Source organism: Sus scrofa, chromosome 10 (assembly GCF_000003025.6).
Source record: "Sus scrofa isolate TJ Tabasco breed Duroc chromosome 10, Sscrofa11.1, whole genome shotgun sequence".
NCBI lineage: Eukaryota > Metazoa > Chordata > Mammalia > Artiodactyla > Suidae > Sus > Sus scrofa.
The window spans coordinates 63,775,297-63,783,123 of record NC_010452.4 but is presented as its reverse complement, the minus strand read 5'-3'; the positions used below and the strand labels follow the sequence as shown (position 1 = coordinate 63,783,123).

At 50.5% G+C, this 7,827-nt stretch overlaps 1 long non-coding RNA gene across 1 annotated transcript; it reads left to right on the top strand.

Moving 5' to 3' along the window:
- On the top strand, nt 1,760-7,526 carry LOC106505206. Its single transcript, XR_001299381.2, has 3 exons — nt 1,760-2,147; nt 4,777-5,086; nt 5,511-7,526. It is a non-coding gene; the product is annotated as an uncharacterized LOC106505206 (long non-coding RNA).

The window sequence follows — 7,827 nt, the reverse complement described above, 5'->3', positions numbered from 1 at the left end:
GCAGGCAGAACCCCTCCTGGGACCCGGAGTGTGCGTCCTGATCAGAGGTGAGAAACAGACCATGAGATGTGCTGGCAGGGGTAGGAGCACAGAGGCAAGGAGAGGGAAGGCAGAGCTGGGGTGCTGGGTGCTGGGTGCTGGGGTGTTGGGTGCTGGGGTGCTGGGCGCTGGGTTCTGGGGTGAGCCATGGCTGGACCCAGGTGTAGAGGCATGGAATGGTAGCACTGCTTATCCAGGGATATGGGAGGATCAACCAAAATTCAGCTCTTTTGGGTTTGAGTGTAATGTGCTGTTTTCATGTCGAATTTTGCATTTCACATTGGGTCCTTCCTGTTGAATTCTACAGTGTCTCTGTGTTGCCTGCAGCACATGCCAATGCGTGGCGGGGAACTGTGTCCTGGAAACGCGTTAGGTTCAGGGGGAATGCAAGTTTGTACCAGGAAGCCATTCACAGATAGTAGATTTTTTCTTTTCTTTTCTTTTTTTTTTTTTTTTTTGCATTCTCAGTTGACAGTTAAGAGCTATAAGATTGACAAAAAGGTGAGAAAATATTTATTCTAACATCTAACATGTTAGGCAAACCTTTCAGTCCCTACCTACTTTTAAAGCAAAGATGGAGTCTCAAGGAGAAGCCCCCCTTTTTTTCTTTTTCTTTTTAGGGCCTCACCAAGGATGTGGAAGTTCCTGGGCTAGGGGTCAAATTGCAGCTGCAGCTGCGGGCCTATGCACGGCCACAGCAACACTGGATCCTTAACCCGCTGCCAGGGATCAAACCCACATCCTCATGGGTTCACTGCTGAGCCACGATGAGAATTCCCAGCCCTTTTCATTTTTTTGCACTTTTGAGTATAAACGCCTTCAGGGCAGAGACAGCTGCTCCTGGAGGAGAAAACCCCATGGCTCATCATACAACACTAAACAGCGTGGCTGATGGTGAGAACTCAGTAATATGTACAAAACCCGACGTAAATTCTCCTCCTTATGTGAGAATGAAACTACACATTCTATTCAGATGAGGGCTGAACTGAAGCAAGTCATGGGTCTTTTTTCTTTGTTTCCCATGACTCTCTCTATAGATATGGCCCTTTGGGGTTGTGGTCATTCATCCCCCAAAGGACATGGAGACTTGAGTCCTCCCTAAAATAAGATCGATTCTGAATGTGCTGCGCCTTTGCTGTCTTGTCTTAGACACACAGCCAGCCAGCCGTGGAGGCCGGCGTGGGGGATGTTGTCTGCTCTTGTTGCCATGACGCCATGCAGTGTTTCCATAACACAGCCTTCCCACTTTCCAGGCAAGCCAGCTTGGACGGCTTGCCCTGCATGATGCTAGGGAGGCTGGAAAGGGATCCAGGGCACTTTGGGATTGCTATTCTGTGTTTCGAGTGTGAAAAGTTGAACTCGGGCTAGAGCCAGGCATGCACAGAAGCACAGGCTCAACCTCCTAAGGGAGGATCCTGGAGTTCCTCAGAAGGTGTTGAAGGAATGCATCCTATCTTTTTTCCTGTCTTTTGCAGGGCGTGCTGAGTGCTTCCGTCTGTCTGTAGCTTCACAGACTCTGGAACCAAACTGCCAGGGTTGGAATCCCAGCTCTAGCACTTACCAGCTGCGTGATCTCCGCCAAATTCATTAACTAGTCTGTGCTTCTGTCTCCGCTGCTGTAAAACAGAGATAACAGCAGAGTTGTGAGGATGCCGTTTCGACACGTGTAAAGCTGTGCACACCATGCTTGCAACAGACATTTCTGGGTCAATGTCTCACACTTCAAACTTAGATCCCTTTGCTATTTTCTTGTAAGGAGGAGGCAAGAAACCAAGGAATTCATTCTTCTCCCTCCTGGTTAGCCAGTTATCCAAATCTCATTTATGGACGAAGCCCTTTCCACATGTCTTATTGGTTGAACTTGTCCTTCCAAAAGAGGCGTTGATGTGACCTTATAGGGAAGTAGAGTCCTTGAAGATGAAATTAGTTAAGATGAGGTCATATTGGACAGAGTGGGCCGCTTGATCCAGTGTATCCGGTGTCTTTAGAGGAAGATGAAAAGACAAAAACATAGGGGGAAGACGGCCGTAAGGAGAGGGAAGCAGAGATTGGAGTGGAAGGATGGAGCCACAAACCCAGGAGCCCTGGGCGGCCAGAGGCTGGTGAAGGTGAGGCAGCTGCTTTGCTAGGGCCCCCGGATCCCAGGCTCCAGCCTCCAGAGTCTCAAGACAACGCCTTTCTGTTGTTTTAAGCCACCCAGTCAGGGGTACTTTGTTATGGCAGCTCTAGGAAACTAAAACCACATATAACGAACACGTTTTTGTTCTTTTGGCCTGGCGACTTATTTCTGTGCCTTAACAATGTTTTTTTTTAATTGAAGTATCGTTGACTTCCAGTGTTTCAGGTTATAGCAAAGCAATCCAGTTATACATACATACATATATATTCTTCATATTCTTTGCCACTATTGGTTATTTAAAGTTATCGAATATCATTCCCTTGTAAGTAGGTCCTTGTTGCTTGTCTATTTTATATACAATAGTGTGTATCTCTTAACCCGGAACTAATTGGTCCCTCCGCAGCCTGCCTGTCCCCTTTGGTAACCATATGTTTGTTATCTACCTCTGTGTGTCTGTTTCTGTTCTGTACCTAAGTTCATTTGTATCATTTTCCTAGATTTCCCATATAAGTGATAACATGGTGTGTTTAAATGACCTGCAAATCTAGTTCAGAAGGAAGACAGCTTGAATATTCCCATTTTCCCCAATGGTAGATACAATCTGACATCTTGATACCAAAAGGACCAAATCGGCAGCTATTACCCGCCATCGCAAATATTCTCATACTTTTCGGAAAGTCTCAGCCCCCTGTGTGCCCACTGCTCACTCCTGGGCATCTAGTGCTGGCATTCTTTCTGGTGTGACACTGCAAATAAAGAGCTTAAGATCTCAGCCACCACGTCTCCTTTCCTTTCTCTCTTTCTTTCTTTCCCTTCCTTCCTTCCTTTTTCTTTCTTTCTTTCTTTCTTTCTTTCTTTCTTTCTTTCTTTCTTTCTTTCTTTCTTTCTTTCTTCTTCTTTCTCTCTTTCTCTTTTTCTTTCTTTGTTTTTTAGGACTGCACCCTCGGCATATGGCACGTCTCCTCCTTTTCTTAATCGAGGAAGGTTTATAAAACTTAGTGGGATACTGCTGATGACTAATAAACTCCATCCGCACATCGCACTAAAGACCATATTCGTGCAAAATAAGCCTTGGTTGCTCGGTTTATGACAACATTAATTGCTTTTTAAGGATTGTCAGCGGAGTTGGAGAGAAAGTGCCAATGCCAGGTTCTGTTTCACTTCAGTAAAGAAAATCAGATTAAAATAATGAATGACACTCCAGGAACTATGAGGTTTCCTGGGGGAACAAATGACGGTCCACGGGGTCTTAGCTTGAGACCCCCACTGTGCCGTAAAAGGGGGATGCATTTCATAGCGGCTAGGCGTCAGGAAATATGCTTTTAATTATCACTTAAGATGTAACCTGTCAGAGGTATTAGTGTCACTTGTTTTTAATGAGAATTGATTTTCAGATTGCATTACCCGGAACGCCGGGTATAATGGAGATCCTGATTCGTTCCCGAGACCTTTAGTCACCACATGTTTCTGTGTCAATCTCGCCAGGGTCGGCAGCCGCCGGATACCCGATCCGCCCGCATGTGGCCCTGGCAGAGAGGCTGGCCTGTCACCCTAAAGTGATTCTGATGAATGAGATTCTCCGAAGTTGAGCGGGGCGCATGCGTTTTGCTGCAAAGTCAGGGAACCCCAGGGAGGACGCAGGAGGGGTTGGGTGTTTCACTGGGGTCCAGGGGCCCGGCCTCATCCACGCAAGGGCAGAGTGCCGACGGCAGAAACGGCCGTCTGAGCAATGCCTGCCTCTGGCTAGACCTTCCACGGGTTTCCCAGGCTTTTCTGAACCGGCCAGGAAAGTCCTGGAGGGGCAGCGCCAGGTGTGGATGTGCGGAAGGGCGCCAGAGGAAGGAACAGAAGTCTGGGTAGCAAAGGATTCCCCAACTTTAGGTCACTCGTGTATCATATGCCACTTTCCGCTTCTCTTGCCATAACCCGGTACTATCTTTTCATTGGTTTACTTGCTGTTTTCCTTTAAGCCGACCCAGTAAACTTCATGGTTTACTTTGCAAGAAGCACTTACATCCAGAGTGTAAACAGCTGAGTCTCAGGAGTTTGAAAAAAAAACTTTGTTTCAGTTATAGACAGACACTGTGGCCTGCGGGTGACTTTGTTACAGTGGATATTTGAGAGGAGTTAAAGGCGCGGTAACAAGATCTGGGAGCTTCTCCTTTTCCTTGTCAGAATCAGAAAGAACTGGCCAAGGAGTAGCTTTCTCAAAGAAACAGCGCTGAAAAGAAAAACAGTTACCACCGGCCCGATGCTCTGTCTCCATGTGCCCTCATCCGTTCTTTGCGAGCTCACTGCCTCCACGTCCTAGACACTAGGGCCACGAGGACAGAGCCTCGCTGTCTTCCGGAGATGTTTTAGTGCTACGGAAAACAGAGAGGTGGGTGGAGAGCTGGGGGACCTGCTAGGAAGTCACCCGAATCAGATTCTGGGGGACAGGCGGCAGCCGCGGGGAGTGGTTACTGAGGGTGCCCCTAACCGCGTATTCCAATGCTGCGGGAAATGGAGAGTGATCAACGCCACACCAGCGCGCTTCGTATAACAGAACACGGAGTCACAGCTGCTCGGGTCCGTGGCTTTCTGGGCCAGGGGCCAAGTATTGCTTCCTGCTCCACTAGGGTCCTCTGACTGCGAGAGTGGACGATCGACGCTGGACACCAGGTGGCACTGGTCGTTCGAGTTCCAAAGCCCAGAAGTACTGGTGTCTCCATGAGAGGCTGAGCTTGGAATTCACCAGCAGCTTCACTTGAATGGCCTGAGGTGATTCCTGTGGGTGCCCCCCACCCCGAGGTGGCTGCTGGTCAGAGGCTCATCCTGCCCTTCCGGGTGATTCATCCTGGGCTGGGCTGTCCCTCCGGAACTTGCTGACCCTGGTTATTTGAGACGGTGGCCACCAGCCTTGTCCTGCTCATCCGAGACCGGGCGGCGGTAAGAATCCGGGTGGCATTTCCGCCAGTCCTGGGGGTTGACATTCAAGGCAGCGATGAGATTTGGAGCCAGGAGGAGGCTGGGACCTGCTGAGTCCTGGCTGTTCAGGCTCTGATGATCGGGGTTCACCTGCCACTCACACTTGAACCCTGGTCCTCCAGGGCATGTAAACCAGTCCTTTGTATCTGTCATGAAGCACTTTTGGCAAAACCCACGTCAGGGCAGAACGTGAGCCTCAGTGGGTTCCCTGAGCCCGAGAGGAGTCTGCAGACTCCTTCTTGCCTCTGCGATGGCCACTGCCACGAAAACCGAGGACGGCCTCTACTCGATTTCGAGTTGCGGTCCCCCAAGGGTCACTCCTTTCTTTGCCATATGTACCTGGGAACTAATGCTGAATAATAACGCTGCCTCACATTTCCCGCAGATGCTGGAAGTGGACGCTGTGTGGATGCTGCCCAAGCTGCCGTCAGGGCTCTGTAGGAGAACCTGGGTCACGTGACCCATTTCTCCGTGGGAAGGAAGCTGACCTTGGCCGGGGCGAGCTAAGAGCTCTGATCGCTGTGGAATGTGCCTCCCTCCCCCTCTACTAATGGGGTCGGACCTTAATGGTGACACCAACTCATAGGGCTCTTCCAACCGTCCTCGCCACGCTGGTGGTCTCCATCCAAGGTTAAGGCAGCCCAGAGGATGCTGTGCGCAGGACCTGCCTGAAGGTTCTCTAGCTCTGGTGGACAAGACGGGAACCCAAGCCTCCTCATCCCTCCCCAAATGCCTTCTTCCTATGGTGAGCTGCCTAAAAGATTGTCAGCTCAGCTCTTCCAGGAATTACCTGGACCTAGGGCCCTAGAGACCAGGTTACCACCGTATCCTGCAGCGAGAAAGGTGCCCCACAGGACTCGTAGGTTAAAGCCCTCACTTCTGATGTCACTGTATTTGAAGTAAAGAACGAATTAGGGTGAAATGAGCTCATAAGGATAGAGCCCTGGGGTTCCCACGGTGGCTTAGTGCCAACGAACCCGACCAGTATCCATGAGGATTCGGGTTAGATCCCTGAATCAGTGGGTTAAGGATCTGGAGTTGCCATAAGCTGTGGTGTAGCTTACAGATGTGGCTGGGTCCAACCCCACATTGCTGTGGCTGTGGCGTAGGCTGGCAGGTGCAGCTCCAATTCGACCTCACTGGGGACCAAATGGGCCCACACCTTGGTCTTGGATGTCCAGCCTCCAGGGCCGTGAGACGTGAAATATATGTTGGTCAAGCCGCCCGCTGATGGCATTTTGTTCCGGCAGCCAGAGCAGACGAAGATGCCACATGCCAAGATCAGGAAACCCCAGTGCTGCATGTGAGAAATAAGCAGGGGTTTCACAGAGGCACGAAACCTCCATCTGTAAGGACACAGCTGAGACAGGGGCTCAGGGTGGTGACTGATACATTGGAGAGGGTTAGGGTGCAGGTGCCAGCGCCCCACCCACTGCGGTCTCCTCAATTACAGGCAGTGTCGGGCTGGATGGGTTTCATCCGCGAAGATCAGGAGCCAGAGGGTCGGCTCAGTCTATCGCTGCATCTCGTTTTCTCCCGCAGGCAGCAGTAGTGTTTGGGACAATGGGAGAGGATAGAGTGACCGCCGGAGAATTCAGGGCAGGAGCTCAGCATTCACTCCCAGCCTGGCGAGGCGCCTTCTAACTCCCCCTCGGGCGTAGGGTCCAGGGGAGCAGACACTTTTCCCTGCCAGCAGAGCAGAAAGAGAGAAACACGAGGAAGAGGTCTCCTCCACACCCACGGTTGGCACCTCCACCCAGATCCCTGGCGTCTCGTGGTGCCAGGCAGGCTCCTGGCCTCAGAAGCCAGGGAAACAGACAAAGATCACTTGGGGGCGGGACGATCCTCGGGAGTCTTTGCTGTCGGGTTCAGAAAGTCCAGTTCAGAACAGGTGTCCTGATTGCCTCGAGGCATTAGTGTTGCTTCCTAGAGAAATTCACTTGCTTGGCTATGTATCTGGGTAGGTATCGATCTTTCTGGAATACTTAGGGAAGGCCAGCTTTGGCCCCAGAGTCTCTTCTTGCTTCCTCGCAGCTGCTGGGAGGCAACCTCTGAGCTCTTCAGAGGCATCCGTGGACCGTCCTGAGCCCTCGTGGTCAGGTCCAGCCCAAGGGAGACCAGCTCCTTCACCGCTTGCTCGCCAAGGGCTCTTCTCAATTTCCTGGGGAGGGGCAGGACCCCACTCCCTTGATCACAAGCAGGAACACCAATAACACGAGACTACTGGGACCCCTTTTTCTCAATCTTCGCTGATGATTCTGAATCTCACCGCGGAAAATACATTTTCCTGCTGTTTCTGGACATTTCTCACCTGTCAGAAGAGGTGCCTTATTTCATATAGAAAATCTCTCGGAAATAGGTCCCCTTTGAAAATATTTTTTGTTTTGGGATCCAGGAGGGCCCCCAAAAGATTTTTAGCAATTAAATTAAAAAGAAATAGATTCTTTGTGATCTGCTTTTCTAAGGGTTTATTGTTTTAACTGTGTGTCTTATTTTGCAATTAGATAACAACTGTGCTTTGTCATTGAAAATGGTGCCTAACTTCCTGTGGGAGCCAGGAAGGAGCATTTGGCACCGTGTCCTCTCAAATCTCTCTCTCTCCCTCCCTCCCTCTCCCCCGCCCATCTCTCGCTCCCCTTGGGATGCTTGCTCTATGGAATGTTCCCTTGGAAGCTCTTCTGACAGGAGGCTAATGCAGTGCC